The sequence below is a fragment of the Aquarana catesbeiana genome, linkage group LG05 (assembly GCF_042186555.1).
Source record: "Aquarana catesbeiana isolate 2022-GZ linkage group LG05, ASM4218655v1, whole genome shotgun sequence".
NCBI lineage: Eukaryota > Metazoa > Chordata > Amphibia > Anura > Ranidae > Aquarana > Aquarana catesbeiana.
In genome coordinates this window covers 67,656,364-67,674,657 of record NC_133328.1, presented here as the reverse complement: position 1 = coordinate 67,674,657, position 18,294 = coordinate 67,656,364, and the positions used below count along the sequence as shown (strand labels likewise).

Below are 18,294 nucleotides of genomic sequence, written 5' to 3'. Positions count from 1 at the left end.
AATGTTGTCTATTATTTTAGTACCATTAAACTGAGGAAAAAAAATGTGCAGCACCGATGTCGGTTGAGTAAGTAAAAACTTTCAATATCCGAAAACAACCCCAGCCAGTCTCGCACTTATTTTTCCCCAAGAACATCTGGAATAATAAATGACCCTGAGTAGAGTATTAATACTCCATGGAACAGTTAAGGAAATAAACAGAACCACAGCTTGTCAGTGGAACATGAAGGGGTTACTCCATTATTGCTCAATAAAACTTGCTATAACTATACATCCATGACTGCTTAATAGCACAAAGAGGACCATGCAAAAGTCATTAAATAGAAGATTTGATCTCTAAAAACCCAGAGAAGGCAGGATAATGAATGCTAATTTCTGATTGGCTTGTACACAGCGCTGCATTAAATAAACTCAAATGAATACTTATTTGTTGTGGCTTGTAGGGGCAGGAAAGTGTATTGTGTTTTAAGAACTCTAAAAAGGTACAAAAGGTGAAAAAAAAAAAAAAAAAGTATAGGGGTCGATTTACTAAAATTGGAGTGTGCAAAATCTGGTGCAGTAGTGTATGGTAGCCAATCAGCTTCTAACTTCAGCTTGTTCAATTGAAGGAGTTGTAAACCCTCGTGGTTTGTCACCTTAATGCATTCAATTGCATTCAAATCTGAGCTGCAGCTACCCTCCACAGCCCCCCTTTTTCTTACCTGAACCCGATCGCTCCAGCGACGGGGACAAGCACAGCAGCTCCAGCCGCTGTCTCAGGTCCTCATTGGATAGATTGATAGCAGCAGGTACCACTGAGTCCCGCTGCTGTCAATCAAATCCAGTGACACGGGAGCCAAGGGCAGGGCCGAGCTCTGCTGTCTGTCAATGGACGCAGCAGGACTCGGGAGCACGCCCGCATGAGTGCCCCAATGGAAAGCAGCTCTCTGAAGGGGCACTCGAAGAGGAGGAGCCAGGAGCGCTGCCGGGGGACCCCAGAAAAGGAGGAAAATTGGGGCTGCTCCGTGAAAAACCCTTGCACAGAGCAGGTAAGTATAGCATGTTTGTTATTTTAAAAAAATAAATAAAAATGAACCTTTATAATCACTTTATATTTTGACAAAAATAAATAAAAAATTTAAGCGGATTGGTTTCTATGAAGAGTTACACCAAATTTTGCACTCTAGTTTTAGTAAATCAACCCCATAATGTTCTTCATTCACAACACTGAAAATCTATTAACCTTTTAGGAAACCAACGTGCGTCAAGTCAGCGACTTCGAAAATAATGAAGCCCATGAAAGGCAAGCATCTAGTCATTTCAAAAGTCCGCAACAGTTTTTTTATAGTGTCCTGAATACATGGAAAAAAAAACACACCTGCAATATTTTTTATAAAAGCACAGAGTATTCATATTTGAAATCTGTGGTGCACTTAAATTTTTTGTATATATAGTATGCACTGATGTGCCATTCAAAATGAACGGCAACATACATACACGGTGTATTGCATTAAAGTATGTAAAACCTGTGTTTTTATGTGCATTCTTACAAAAAGTGTGAAAAGGGCCTTACTTCTCTAATAATTATTTTTATCTGAAATTAACAAAAAAGTCAATTACAGATTTCCTTCATAAACAGCTCCTGCTTGTAACAAGTAAATTGGGTTGGTTTATTCAGTTTAATCAAAATAAAAGGGGGGGGGGGGGGTGGGGGGTTTAGCCTTGATGCCCCACTTAAGAGCGAAAGAGCTACCATTAACAAAATTCTTTGGCAAACGAAGTTCATTGTCATACGCTGACACTACCTGGACAAAACAAAACTTGTGACAGGAATTGGTAGCCCTTTGACATTGCCTTTTGTACACCATTGCTCACTGTATTAACTACCATATTGTTTTCTTGTATATCCTGGGGCCACAACATATTTAATGCTCCATTACACATTGATAGAATTCTCATTAGATTGTACTGTAAATATTGAACTGCAGATGTAACCACAGTAAAGTAATTTTTTTCAAAGTTTAAAAAATGTCCAAATATACAAACAATGCAATAAATAATGCAAGTAGTGAACTACAAAGGGCAAAATGCAGTCACCTCTCGCTACCTATCAGAAGCAACCTTACTGAAGCCAGTCCAAAATGGCTGGTTTCTATAGGTACTGAACTTCGCAGCTTGCCCTGTTTCACTAATAAGCCCAATTTTAAGAAAAATAACCGCAACCCTTTCATGTCCCTATGACTGTCAAAAACAGATTTTAAATTGCTATGCAGTATATGGCATCTCTTCAGAAATTCACAGTTCAAGGTCAACTTTCATGATGCTGTTCAAGCTATCATTGCTCTGCAGTCAGCGGTCCGAGCAAAACAGGATTCATGGGTGGGAACTTCCTTGTCATTACACAGAGCAGTCTTTTGTACATATTACAGGTCTTTAAAATCTTTGCCTAATGTACTGAAAAAGTGGGGGATAACCTCAAACATTTCACCAATGAGCTGATGTTCCCAGGAAGATGGCCATGCACAGATGGAGATGAGCCAATCCAGGGCAGTCTAGACACATGGCGTTTGACCTTTGTTGCTTTAGTCTAGCTCTACAAGGCAGATGGAAGGGGTCTAATCTGTGATGTCCAGGATCTGTTCCAACTGACAAGACCGGACTACCTGTGCCAAACACACTTCAAACTGGATTAGATGCAAGTGAATTAAGGACAGAAGCATCCCGCAGTTGGCTTGGAACAGGGCCGGCAGTATGTAAACAATAAGCAGAGAAGCATTAAACTAATTTAGAAGGATGCTGGAAACGTGGTTTACTAAACCGATACACAAAGCATCACAGACATCTTTCCATTTTTATATATATACATACATCTTTGAACCCATATCTACATCCATACATACTTGTACCCAAAAAACAGTCTACTTTGTCTAAAAATTCTGACACCCCAACTTACCACTGTCATACAGCTTGCCAAATTAAATTTACACACACACACACACCCCTACACTTCTATGAACATACTAGGGCTGTGCAACTTTCCATTGCTGTTCTTAACGTTCCCACAGTTAATATAGCAAATGTTAGAGCAGAATTCCAGGCAGATAATTAAGTCACTATTTACAATTCAAATATGTATTAGGGGAAAAAAAAAAAAAAAAAAAAAAAAAAAAAAATCAAAAAGGTACTCTTGTTTTGAATAGTGGAGGAGGAGTATAAGGTCTGTCGGGTTATTAATGTCTGCTGTATCCCCATTATGGAGATTTTCCGTCATTAATTTATCCTGGTGAAAACAATGTCATCAGGAGAGCAAGTGAAAGGAAATACAAAGTTGTAAAAGTTTTAAAGCAGAGCTCCAGAGAAAAGATAAAATTTCTTTTGCAGGATGGCTCCCCACGCACTGCAAAGATGAAATGCTCATTCATGCCTAGGGCACCCATAAGGCCTTGTTCACACAGGGCTATTTCATGCATACCCCATGCAGGGTTGCGTTTTGCTGGCACAGGGATGTACAGGTATTGCGTACATCCCCGTGCCGGTGTCCTGTCGTTGTCTATTGGGGTACTCGGCTGCACAGACACAGCCGTTGTGTTCCAATATGACATGTGGGTGCAGATTCCCAAACGAACATAGGATGAATTTGAGGACCCGCATGGATGTCCTATTGGGACATAGCAGCTGTGTCCATGCAGCCGCAAGTCCCAACAATGGAATTCCGACATGGGGATGCACGCAACACATGTGCATCCCCATGCCAGCAAAACGAGGCATAACGAGGACTTTTACTTACCTGAACCCACACACAGGCTCCCCCCACACTAAGTCTGGGTCCCTCAGCTTCTTTGCCCTGCGCGCCAGTGATCGCAGGCATTGTGAGGTCACCAAGTACAGTGCAGGGCCAAATCACTGTACTGACTTTGAGGATGCCAAGGAACTTCCCACAACGCCAAGCATAAGGGAGTAGGCTGGCTGCCAGAGGTGCAAGGGATAATATAAGAAAAAGTGCTTGCTATGGGTACCCTAGACATAAGCCAGGATTTAATCCTTGCAGTGTGGGGATTTGTTTCTTTCCTTCCCTAGAGTTCAGCGCTGAAATATAGCTAGTGTATGTATCTGTAATCGGTCTTTATAGTAAAGTCTGGGAATGAAAGGGCAGTAATGAGAGCTGATCAGAATCCATTGAGAGAACACTGGGTGTCTGCTGACGGAATGGGAGGGCAGAACGATTATCAGTGTCCTTTCATTGCTCAGCTATCAGACTTGGAGATTATGTATTACTTAAGTGATCCTTGCTAGCTCATCTAACAGTACCTGTGCTTAAAGGCTGTTGAAAGCTCTTTATTGCTCAAGCTAGTAGTAGTCACATTCAAGTTCTGTAATGGTGAAGACTTTTCACAACTTATCCAAGCCGCTTCTTCAGTTCTAATGAGTGTCAAGAACATGCTGCAGCACTAGTGTGTGCTGTGATATCAGATGTTTGGCATCATCAAACTCTATAAAATAAATATGTTGTCCACGCACCAAATTTTAGGACAGTTGCTTCACTGCATCACAAACGCACACACTATAGCATGCAGTGTTTGTTCAAAATCAGTTATCACATAGGCCTGGATGCAGAGGTTCTCTTTGGCCCCCAAACACTGCACAGTGTGTGATTGTGATCCAATGAGGCAACCTTCTCAAAGCTTGACTTTGGTGTGCAGATGACATATCTTGCAGAGGCTTGAACAGACAATTTTAGGAATATATTATTGTGCTAACAACTCTATGCATATCTGAATTCACCTTCCATCGCCAAGGATGCCGCTCAGCAAACAGTGGACTGGACTCCCTCATGCTATCATTACTGACCTTGAAAGTAAAGAAAGAAAATACAGAAAAATAAGGAAAGAACGAGAAAGAGGACAGAGGTGTACAAAAGCCAAAGCACACCAAACAAACCTCATCGGGGCATTAGCCAGAACTGGATAATAACACAAACCACTAACAAGAGGGTTTTTTGGACCACACAGAACACAGCCAAAGGTCGAACATTTAGCAATGTAAGGATTTGTGGTAACGATGACAGGTATGAATAGGAAAGCCTTCAAAAATAACATAGAAGCAAAAAGTTTTAGTTTCAAGACAAGTCAGTAGGTACATGGCCCCCTTGGTGTGCATATTTAGCCATACATCTTTAAATCCACAGACATGAAAAATATGCATGGAGGGTTTGAGGCGTCAGGATTTCCATTTTTAAAAAAATCAAAAATGTTAAATGTAAAATGCCTTTATGTGAATGTGACATTTTATCACCAAAAAATATTCATGGGTCATAGACAAGAATAACAGAGTGGCTTACACCAAGAAACAACCACTAAAAGATGACTTATAGAATTTTCTATGAGGATTTTTTTTTTTTCCTTTTTAAGGCCATCTACAGCAACAATACACTACATAAGTAATTGAATAAAACATTGGGGGTTATTTACAAAAACTGGAGAATGCAATATCTGATGAAGCTCTGCATAGAAACCAATTAGCTTCCATGTTTTGTAGTAAAAGCTTAATTGAACAAGCATAAAACGTAGAAGCCGATTGGCTACCATGCACAGCTGCATTGGATTCTGAGTGCACCTGTTTTAGTAAATCTACCCCATGTTTTTTACAGCTAATCTACAATACAAGAGAGTGACTGCATCCAAAGTTTACTATAAACAACAAAATCTGTTGGCTATCCCCTTTCTTCTCATACCCCATGTGATGGCCACATGCAGGGTCTGACTGCCAAAAAAAAAAAAAAAAAAAAAAAAAAAAAAAGCTATGCCGGTGTTTAAATGTGCACACTGTTTCTCACCTGGTTTATAGGAAGGAAATACTGGCATTTATGGGCAGCAGGTATGGCAGGAGAGTAAACAGAAGCATACACAGGTTCCTAAGGACAGAGGCAGAAGCAAAGCATGAAAATTAAGAGGTAACCAAAAAAAAAGGATTTTAAAGATTTGTTAACAAGCAGTTTTACTAACTGGCGGGGGGGGGGGGGCGTTCTTCATGGGCATGGTTCAAAAGGATGGACATAGAAAAATAATCTGAAAATCCATGCCCATGCACTATTTTGCCAATCATGTATGTGTAGAAATGGTCAGCCAACCCAAAACTGAAATGTCAGTGGTTGATAGGTGCTAGAGGTAAACCACTCAAAAGTTTTATTACGTCTCAGCAACTCTATTGGTGAGAACTCAGTGTGGGACTTCCCAAAATCCACTGTGGAGAGTATTTGAAATTCTCTTTATTTTGAGAATACAAAATGAGGAGGAATTAAAACACACAAAAGGTCGTCAAAAACTACAAAACCCCCAGGTGGATAGGGACAGCGACAGGGTCAGCAATTATGGCAGAGAGATCTTGTTGTAGGAGTATCCAAGATACAAGAAAAAAAAAAAGCCAGGGGCTGACCCAGCCCATACGGCTTTACCCAAAATATATTATTTTTGGGTGGACTGACCCTTTAACAATAACTTTACTAATATATGTATGTACAGGAAGTCCCCGTGTTACGAACACAATAGGGACTGTAGGTTTTTTCCTAAGTCGAAGTTGTTCGTAAGTCGCAACACTGCATTTGTAAGTAACTTCCGGTCGGAACACTGCATTCGTAAGTGTAACGTCCGCCTGTGCATGGATGTAGGATGTTCCGGGCACTTGTTATGTTATCTGGGGCTCTTCTGGCCATGCAGTACATGTAGTACTGCAGTATGGGATGTCTCCGGAGGTATCCTGGATCAGCATGGAGCACAAGTGGCCGGCATTTGAGGCCACTCGTAAGTAGGAGTCGTTCGTAACTCGGGGACTGCCTGTATAAGAAACATTCCTTAATCTCAAGTCCAGTCCACCCCTACATAAATCATGCCTTGCCCTAATAGCACAAATCTATCTTTTTTATATTGGAACATACCAAAAACTCCTAAGAGGGGTAATCAAAGACTGGAATTGGAAAACCGTTTAACCTCAGGAATCTAAAAGGGTATTCAAATACAGATAGTAAAAATGTTTACTGGCACTAGCAAATGACTGATTTGATTTTGGGAGATGTCACTATATAGCCCTTGCAAACACTGGTGCCAGCTTTTCCAAGCTGAATAAAGCAATTGACAGCACAAAGCCAATATTAGAAACACTACTGTCAAGCCGTTATGGCATAGTCCGGCTTACCCACAGCTGATTACAGTGGACATAATCATCTTTATTAGCTCCTTCTCCCTACAGGTCAAAACAAACAGGGTGATAAGGAATGAAGTTGACATTTATGCCAATAAAGCAATCACAGGTTGGTACAAATAAACATAACACAAATAACTTCTTTAGATCTAAATTGAGTGATAGCTCTTCATCTGTCACAAGTTAAGCAACATTAAAGGTTTTACAAGGGAGCCATTGCCCAACAGCAGCTAAGCTTCCAGACATGTGGTACTTATTGCTGGCCATTTATAAACATGGCATTCACCAATAACAATTCTCAGAATAATGAGCGCGAGTAAGCTTGTGTGGCAAAATGTCATTTCAATGGTGATAAATCATCCCTGGTTGATTCCTTATTTTGCTTACAATATGAACGGCAACTAAGGTTCTACATTTAGATATATGTCAGATGCTGCCAAGTTAGGTAGCTAACCTCCTGTATAAAATGCTGGGCTGTCATCTATAACCAATTTTGCTAAATTTCTTTCCATTTTATATTCATTACATAACTCACAAATACAAACATTTCCTTACAACAAAACACAACACTTCTTTTGTATTAGAAAGTTTGAATGTTTGCATAATTTATATACAAAAGAAAGCAACACGAATTGGGGATATTATGTGGTCTGATCATATAAACCAAAAACAGAAAAATTTAACCCTGCGCTCACCCAACAGAAAAGCAGCTCACACAACAAATAGGATATTGTCAAAATTTCAGTGCATAGACAAGTGTAGCGCTTGTAAATTTAAAAACTTATATACATTTATAAGAGTAAAGAAACGTCTATATCGATCAACAATAAATACAAAATATGACAAATTAACAAATAAAGTCTTTGATGATCTTCAGGTGTTTTTTAGACTGAAAGAGGCTGATGTTAGTCCAAAAAAGTATATAATTCCTTATTCACCACGTGGGTAACGCATGCAAAGATGTGACGGACCCTCCACATAGAGAAAAAGTGAAGGCTTACCGGAAGGATTGAACTCATAGGAACGTACGTTCAATGAGTCAATCAAGCTTGTAGCCCCAACGGGCAATGAGAAGGAAGGGCCTCACGATTAGATGGCGACAAGACTCCCAAACATATCCAGACTCCTGACGGAACTTTAGAATGGATGGCAGACCTTCCCACAGATCATCTCAGATGGATAGCCGATCACCTCCCGATCACCATCCTCCTCTGAACCTCCGCTCTCCCTACACACACCGCACCCAGTGTGCAGTGGGTGCGGGAGGTGATCGGCTATCCATCTGAGATGATCTGTGGGAAGGTCTGCCATCCATTCTAAAGTTCCGTCAGGAGTCTGGATATGTTTGGGAGTCTTGTCGCCATCTAATCGTGAGGCCCTTCCTTCTCATTGCCCGTTGGGGCTACAAGCTTGATTGACTCATTGAACGTACGTTCCTATGAGTTCAATCCTTCCGGTAAGCCTTCACTTTTTCTCTATGTGGAGGGTCCATCACATCTTTGCATGCGTTACCCACGTGGTGAATAAGGAATTATATACTTTTTTGGACTAACATCAGCCTCTTTCAGTCTAAAAAACACCTGAAGATCATCAAAGACTTTATTTGTTAATTTGTCATATGTGGTCTGATCAGCCAAACCATTACCCTACATATCCCAGGGCTATCATGAGTAAAATGTGGACTCCATCACAACCCTCAAGAGAGGGGTCCACTCACTCTACCCTTCTGAACTTATTTTATATGTTGAAGAATTCTAAAGGGTGATGAGCTACCCCCCCCCCCCCCCCCCCAACTACAAAAAGGTGGAAGCAGAGCAAGGATACAGCAAAAAGAGAACACCACTGCAGTCACCAGAATATATAAAGAGCTGAACAGACTAAACTTATCCAGAAGAGGGACTGGGCTGGAGGTCATCTGCCCCTGGGGTCAAGACTAATAAAATCTGTCAGGCTAGTCTCTCCAGTGGGGATAACTAACCCAAATAAAACAGGAACCTGCAGTCACTAAAACATACCGGTCATTACACAGATACCAGCTCCCTGTTTACATCTGACAAAAAAAAAAAAAAAAAAAAGAATTCCAGCATAGATTTGCTTTCAGGTGCTGAGATGTCATGGGAAAGTTGACGTAAAAAAAAAAAAAAAAAAAAAAGAATGCCCCAATAAATAGCATCATTTAGGAACGTACCCCCCTTTCTCTGCCCCCAAAAAATTTTAAAAAATCTCTCACCCAACATGCATAGATAGTCTGGAGGACCCATATAAATCAAATTTCCATGTTTAAATTGAAATATTTCAATGCAATGTTTTATTAGAATTTACAAACTGATGATTATTTAGATTGTTATTGTTACTTTTAAAATATCTACATATTAGAGGTTTAAAGGTTCACACACTGACACATAGGGTATAATGTTCCAAAAAATTGCACAAACATACTAACTATAGGCAAATCCATATAAAAGAGACTATGAAAAGCGGAGGCTGTCACTGCTTAACATATACGGTATTCCCCTGTTATGTGTCCTTTTTTGCACATTATTTTCATACAAGCTTTTTATGTGTCCCTTCAAGTCTATAACTCAGACATCAGTTAATCCAGCTGCTTTAAATATATGCTACAACAGCAGACCCTTAAGATGGAGTTTTGTTTAAACTATACCAAAAGCTTTTACATATTTATATAAGCAATGTATACACTATACTAAGGCCTGCACTTCTTCTAAATGAAAAGACCTAGTAAATGTAGTCTGTCTAACTAAAGAGGGCCAATGACCCAAAGTTAAATAATATCCTAATAATTTCACAGTAGGACACACTTAATCTAGCTATACACTCAGATTTTTCGTTCAGCCTGCAGGCCATCTGCAGCCTACATTTGACAGACTTCCATCCATGCAATAAGCGTGGATAGACTATTCCCCTGCTGGGCTAATATACTTTGAAATCAAACCCTTAACCTAAAGGATTCCCTTTTGAATTCAGAGATTGTGCTGAACTAGTTGCATTTACTAAAACTTTCCCAATCACCCATTATTTATGATGCACTGATGGTACAGAACCCCCTTGTGAATTCTAAGATGATGGGGCTTGGTCTCCAAATGAAGGAATGAATGGAGCCTAAAGAACAGGGCACTTTGACGAGTGGTTTATACGACTGGGCATGCTCTACAGACAGGCAATGATCACCAGACTAAGCATTGTTCATATAAAAATATAGATAATGCAGCAACCTCTGCCAATGCATAACAGCATGTGGATTTAAACTTTGGATTGGACATGCCTGTTGCTATAAAAATTATGTAGAAATCTGTGGATAGTCAACTAGTTCCTAGTTAGCAATTGTGTGCATTATGTTCATTTTGTAATCCACGCTCACCAACTAAGATCAGACACTTTAAAAGCATGGTCTGAAACCACAAGATCACCCATAATTGCTTCAAATTATTAGGTGTAAAGTAGGATTTCAACATTCACCTGATCTATCTTTATCCAATAGTCCCATCTATGTATAACTCCCACTTCTGACCTTCAGAAGTGCTACTATAATTCTAGATTCCAGTTGGAATGTGGCAGCTTAGTTTAATTTAGATTTCAGGCAGTTGCATTGGCAAAAAAAAAAAAAAAAAAAAAAAAAAAAAAAGGCTTGAATATTTGAAAGAACCCATTAAAAATCCAAAAGGCGATTTTATAAATGTGTTATGTGTTACTCTAGCGCTACCACTCTGTGTGGGGTAAAAAAAAAAAAAAAAAAAAAAGAAAAAAAAAAAAGTATAGCAAGCCTGCCGCCTTCACTTAAATAGTTTATCCTTGACTATTCATAAATAAATTGTTAGAGAATAGTGAGGCGCTGACAGTTAACTCAATCTAACAATATGTGACGTGAACTCTTGTGATAGGTAATATACAACATGTAGATGTGAGCGCTGAGTTCAACCAATTAGAAACAGTTGTAACCCCCCAAAAAACGTATTACTCTTAATTGAGAGAAGATAAATGGCTGAAGAGTAATTATACAGCTACGAATAGAAAATAATAATAAAAAAAAAAAAATAATAAAAAAATGGAACTATAATGATATGATAGGTAATCAACACAAACAGACTCTGAGCTGCTAAAGTCCAAACAGAACTGAATTATAGTCCATTGAAAGCAACTGTAGAAGGCAGCCCTGTAGATTAGGACGAAGCAATCCTCTGGGTACTGAAGGAGAACAACAACAAGGGCGCCACTCTAAGTGCAGTATTTAAAAGCAAATTTAATACATCTTTAAAATCAAATACTCACAAGGGTACATGTAAACAGGCATGTAGAAAATAGGTAGATGGTGCCAGGTGTCCCAGGTAAGGTGTCCAGTCACATCGTGCAGTGGCGTTCTGCTTCATATGACAGGCTGCGCTGCTGGATGCTTATTCCAAGTTTATCAGGTATTTACACTTCCTATTTTACATCATGTCGCTGTTATAGCTTTTCAATCTATACCAGTATCTTCAGTTGCACATCGCATTCATATTCTTATTTTTTTTTTTTTTGTCACAGACCACATTAACAGAAAATAATATACATATATAAACCTTTTTTCTCATATATACATATAGCGCTGGTTTATCAAGATTTGTCAGAGAGCAGAGACACAAACACTATTCCATCTACTTCCTTATTTGACACGTCAGCACGTAGCTGCAGCACACAGCTCTATGCCTGAGTCTGATAGATGTTTTTCCCCTCCAATCAAGGGCCTTCATAGACTACATTAGTTTTGACCAATCACAGGTCACGTTAAGCCTGAGGAAGGAGCGTGGCTCCGCAAATGCGTCGCCTATCTGCCTATCCCTGCACAGACCCGGAAGCGACCTCGTTCCCCTGATCACAAACAGTGCGTTCCAGCGGCAGGATATAGCAAGCATCCAGCAGCGCAGCCTGTCATATGAAGCAGAACGCCACTACACGATGTGACTGGACACCTTTCCTGGGACACCTGGCACCATCTACCTATTTTCTACATGCCTGTTTACATGTACCCTTGTGAGTACTTGATTTTAAAGATGTATTAAATTTGCTTTTAAATACTGCACTTAGAGTGGCGCCCTTGTTGTACTTCTCCTCTTGTGATAGGTAAACCTAGTTAATCACTCCTAATAAATAACCATCAAAATAAATATAAAGTTAAAGTGACTTCAGTGCATAAACCAATTGGACGTTAATGGGTGTAACCTCAAGGCTAAAAGCAATCACTCTGTGATGCCCCTAATCATCCAACGATCGCCACACTGTGTTAAATCAGCAGCAATAAAAAAATAGGTGTATAAAACATGCAATATAAATAATGATCCAAAACATGTAATAAAAGTGATCCTAGTGCATAAATAATAACTTGTGTCTCAAGGCTGGACACCTAACACACAAATCTAATCAACAATATAATGGTGCATGTCCATTGACACAAGTCCTTATATAAAAAGTCTTTTTGAGGTAGTGCACAATATCCCTACACCCTAATGCCGCGTACACACGGGCGGACTTTTCTACCTGACTGGTCCGACAAACTTTCCAGCAGACTTTCTAACAACGGACTTGCCTACATACGATCACATTAAAGTCCGATGGATTCGTAGGTGATGACGTACACCGGACTAAAATAAGGAAGTTGATACCCAGTAGCCAATAGCTGCCCTAGCATCGGTTTTTGTCCGTTGGACTAGCATACAGACGAGCGGATTTCTGGGTTCGGCGGAGTTACGACGTAAAGATTTGAAGCATGTTCCAAATCTAAAGTCCGTCAGATTTGCAACTGGAAAAGTCCGCTGAAGGTCCGATGAAGCCCACACACGATCGGATTGTCCGTCAGATTTGGTCTGTCGGCGTCCGTCAGGCCAGTCCGGTCGAAAAGTCCGACCGTGTGTACGCCCCATTAGTGGCGATTATTCATAATTCATAATATAGGTGACAATCTTGCGCCCACATCACCTCCGTGCTCTCTAGCCTCTCACCCCAGGTAAGTATTAAATCAGTATAGCCTATGGTTCCTTGGACGGTGTACCGACGCTAGGGCAGCTATTGGCTATAATGGAAGAGCGCTCTCAGTGTAGTAACTTAGAATTCATTTATTAAAATCGTATCATACAGTGCACTCACATAAGAAAGCCGAGTAACAGCGTATATCTACGAGCTCGTTCCACAATCGCGTCACTTCCAGATTTTATAAATATGTCCAGAAAAGCCATTCCAGATTTCATGGAAGCCTGCTACATGACCGAATGCCATTGAATTATGGAATTTAGAGGACTTAACTGGTCAGCAAAATAAGAGAACTTGAGTCTGATCATCAATTTGTGGGTCTGCTGGAACTGTAATCCTCCCCTTTGGCAGGAGCTAGGCACAGTTTTTCCTCAAAGACTTGTACTAAAAGGATTTAATGTGGAACTAAACCCACTGATTTAAAGAGTAACTCCACTTTTGTTAAGAAAAAACACATTCCCCTCTGGGTGATCTATATACATTGCAAGGAATTTAACAAACTTTGTTCCAGATTCCTACCTTTTGTTAGTCTGAAGAAATCCCTGCATGTTTGTCTGTGTCCATGGTGCTGAGTGAGCCTAATGGGAGTGGTTTCATTATTATAAAAATCAGCTGCTGTACCTGCAGGGCTCTAAAGAAGAAAATTGCAGGGTCTGCATCCCTTTAGACATGATCTCCTATTGGGAGTATCTCACCAAAAATAAATTATTGCAGGCGATGCCTGAAATCTGACTTATATCTTATGGCAGACTTCTGGGAAAATCAGTGAGCCAATCACACAAGCAGGAAATGATGTTTCTTGGGGACGTTCTGTACACATTCTGTGTACAGAACACCTCCGGGTAGCCATATTGCATTGCTTTTTACAGAAAATTACAGCAACTGTGGATTAAAAAGAAACAATCGTTTTTAATACCAGTTACAATATGGCTTGTTTCGCTATTGTATATGCTATATTATTTTTTACCAAATGGGAGTTACAGTTTAAAAAAAAAAAAAAAAAAAAAAAGTAAGAAATGATCAATATTACATAAAAGAAACACTACTGAACACAATGTTAAAGAATATGTAAACCCAACATTTCATATTCTTGATATGTGCCTGCTGTACCATGTACTTGTATGAAAAAGTATTCTGTTCTTTGTATTGCTTCCTTTGTGTGAAATTTCTGGCGTTCCTGCCAGTCTCTCTGCTTTCCTACTAAAAACTGACCGCACTAAGCAGGAGAGCACACCGTGATTCAGTTCGCTAGCTGTGCTGAGAACTCAGCCTGTTCTCATCCAATGAGCGTACTTGTCCCGACACGCTCGTATGCAGCTGAGAACAGAGGAAATGTGATCACAAAAAAAAAAAACGTATTTCTACAGTTTTTTATGTCTATACAAAAATAGTTTTACTTTGATTTCTATTTTAAAAAGAAGGAGTATTACAAGGTGATTGTTTACAGGTACTTTAATAGGTTTGAGATTTCCTTTGTGCCTGCTAACCCAAGTGCAGTGAGTGCCAACTTCAAGGCACATCTCCAGTGATAATGGTCACAGCCACCAGTGCACTTAAGTTCACTCTCAACCTACCAAACCTTTAAGTCCTCAAATGGCTTATTGTGATATCTGGTCACAATTGCAGATCTAAGTTGGGGCCAAGGTGGCTCTGTCCACGAAGGATAGGAGGGTACAACAACATGAGCAGGGGTATATTTGTTACTTCAATATAAGCTTGCTTTAAGTCTCTAGCAATTATGCTCTGTCATGTGTTTCTCCTCAATTAGGGCCAGTTCACACCAGATGCAGTTTGTGCGCTTTTTTTCCTGTACTAAAAAATGCATGCAGAGTGTTTTCCATTTATTCCAATGGCTCTAGTTCACACCAATGCAATCAGTTTCAGTCAGTTTCTGCACTGGAAACTGGAACTGACTGCACTGGTGTGAACTAGAGCCATTGGAACACATGGAAAACACTGTGCATGCATTTTTAGGGCTAGTTCACACCACAAAAATGCACTCATACGTTCCAGATTAGTTTTTGCTTATATTTCACACCACACGCAGTTCCCAGTGCAGGTCGTGCGTTTTGATACAATTTGCTAGGTTTCAGTACAGTTCTGTGCCGAAAAAATGCAGCACGTTCTACTTTTTTTTTCGTCACCAGAAACTGACTGCACTGGTGTGAACTAGAGCCATTGGAATACATAAAAAACGCTGCATGCATATTTAGTGCAGAAAAGTGCAGGGAACTGTACAGAAACCTAGTAAATTGTAGTGTGAACTAGCTAGTTCTGGTGTGAACTAGCACTAAGTGCAGAAAAAAGCACACACAGCTGCATTTGGTGTGAACTAGCACTTAAAAAAACAAAAAAAAAAAAAAAAAACAAAAAACAACAATGACAATGTTAATCTAACCATAATCTCATCTCAGCCGATGTAAGCCAAATATGAACTAAGCAAACAGTTTGGAAAAAAGGTTCTTAAACATACAATTTCTGGAGTGAGTCAATATTTATTACTTAACAGAAAGGTGCAAACAAAATGATCCTTTAACACTCAACAGGTTATCAATTAATTCACCTCCGCTTACCATCATTCCCCTTTCTGGATGATTATAAAGACATTTTCTAATAACCTGCTTTGCAGGAAACCAAGTCAGCTCAGAGTGAAACAATATGAATATAGTATTAGGCAATGAGTAATTCTCCACTAACTAAGGAACTTTGGGTTCCAACCAATATTGGGACAAGTCTGTCTAGCGCCCAGAGCAAGGAGGTAGAACTGCGGCCCCTACCACATTGTTAATGCATGCTGTAGAAATGGGTTTACTACTCTGTCCCCTTACTCTGATGTGCCCAGGGCAACTGTCCCTCCTGCTCACCCTTTGTCCCAGCCCTGGTCCCAATAGCACACTTTACCATTTTAAGGAGGGGCCATATTTCCTAGCTAACCAAATAAAGTTCCAATGAGAAGTCCAAATACACATAAATATTGCCAACTGCAGCCTTAATTCTATTTCTAGATGCAATACTCAGATTTGCTTCAGAACAGTCTTGTATTCAGCTGTGAGGGTTTAATGGTATAAAAGTCACTATTATTGATAAACTGATAACTGAGGTTATATAAATTATTATTCAGGCTTTATACGTCCCAACAGTTTACGCAGCGCTTTACAACATGGGGGCAAATGGAACAAAAAGGTAATAGCTGTGGGGGATGAGGGGAGGGAGAAAATACAGTTGTTAGTGTGTGTAGGGTAGGCTTCTCTGAAGAAAAGTGTTTTCAGGGATCGTCTAAAAGCTAATAGAGTAGGAGCTAATTGGACAGATTGGGGTAAGGCATTCCATAGGTTTGGAGAGGCTCCGGGGAAGTCCTATAGGTGAGCATGGGAGGAGGTGACGGGGTAGCTACAGAGCAGGAGGTCTTGAGAGGAACGAAGAGAACGAATAGGTTTGTATTTCGAGACTAGACTAGTGATATAGCTGGGAGCTAAGTTGTGTATGGCTTTGTAAGAAGTGGTTAGTATTTTGAATTTAATTTGTTGGGTGAGCAGAAGCCAGTGGAGGGATTGGCAGAGAGTAGCAGCAGACACAGAGTGATTGGTAAGGTGGATGAGTCTGGCAGCAGCATTCATGATGGAGTGAATGGATAGACTATGCAGAAGTAAGCCAATGAGAAGGGAGTTACAGTAATCGAGGCGAGAGATGACCAGAAAATGAAAAGCCTTGTTGTGTCATTGGTTAGACAGGGGCGTATTTTGGAGATGTTGCAGAGGTTGAAAAGGCAAGATTTGGACAGTGATTGGACGTGGGGTTTAAAGGAGAGTTCAGAGTCCAGGACTACACCTAGGACCTTGGCAAGCGAGGATGGGCTTATAGTTGTGCCATCAATTTTGACAGAGAGATCAGGGGGAAGGGGTAGATGGGGGAGGAAAAATGATAAGTTCAGTTTTGGATAGATTGAGTTTGAGGAAGTGGTGTGACATCCAGACTGATATATCTGTTAGTCTCCGTTCCCAGTGGAAGCCTGTTTAGGGGAAACATGTCGGGTGGAGCTAGAGGCTGTGACGCCATCACGTTTTTTTAGTTTTTTTCCCCATGCAGTCAGTCGGTTTGCTCCCTCGCTGCATGTCTGCTAAAATTTGCAGTTGAACTTTTTAGCTGTTTTTTTATCTGGTTCCCGTTTGCTGTGCACTTTTGAAGTTGTTGATTTGCGGTTCCTAGAGTGCTGTGTGTCATTGCTGTGATCAACTGCAGTGGAATTTGTTGAAGTGACTGAAAAAGTTTTTTAAAAATAAATTTTTTGAAATACACATCTGCACTATGGAGTTTCTCCCCCTTTGTTCCCACTGAGGTGCTTGGTTATACTATGGATAATTCAAAGATTTAAAATCATTCTGGAGTTGTGGAAATCCTGTATACAAAAACAGAGGATACTTGTTCTGTGGATTGGGTAAAGTGGATGAAGAGCCGACAACTGACATCCAGGTGATAATCAGGGAAGCTGGCAGGCTAATGCAACAAGCTTGTTTGATCTCCCTAACCAGAGATCCATCTGATCCGGTAAGCGGCCTTTTCTACTATATTTTCTGAATAGGAAGATCATCGCTGTATTCCAGTAGAAGATTTATTTCATCATCAGCATAATATATATTTCTATGAGGACTGAGTTTGAATACATATTTTTTATTGTTTAAATCCTTACACAGGATATTCAGGGGGAAGAAGTTCTCACTGACAGACTATTTTTTTCTAGCACTCTTTTTGAGGTGTGGAGTGAATACTACATTGTTGCTGACCAAAGAGTCTTTTTGCAACATTGTGGCTGGTGTCACTATACCACTATATTTCACCATATGATGTTCACAATATTATTTTGAGTAATGAGTGGATGCTACATTGTTGCTGACCAAAAGTTTTTTTTAGCAACATTGTGGCTGGTGTCACTATACCAACATATTTACTATATTTTCACAATATTGTTTGGAGCATGGTAATTCAATATTTAGCAGAACTATAACAAATTCTTCAATATGTTTTTTTTTTTTTTTTTCACATAAATTATTTTGGATATTTATTATTCAATATCACACCTATAGGGTTCAAAACACTAAGGATTAC

At 39.9% G+C, this 18,294-nt stretch overlaps 1 protein-coding gene across 1 annotated transcript in view; it reads right to left on the bottom strand.

Moving 5' to 3' along the window:
- Positions 1-18,294, bottom strand: part of SVIL (supervillin) — a gene marked incomplete in the record, with an annotated part of 193,364 nt that overhangs the window by 64,708 nt on the left and 110,362 nt on the right.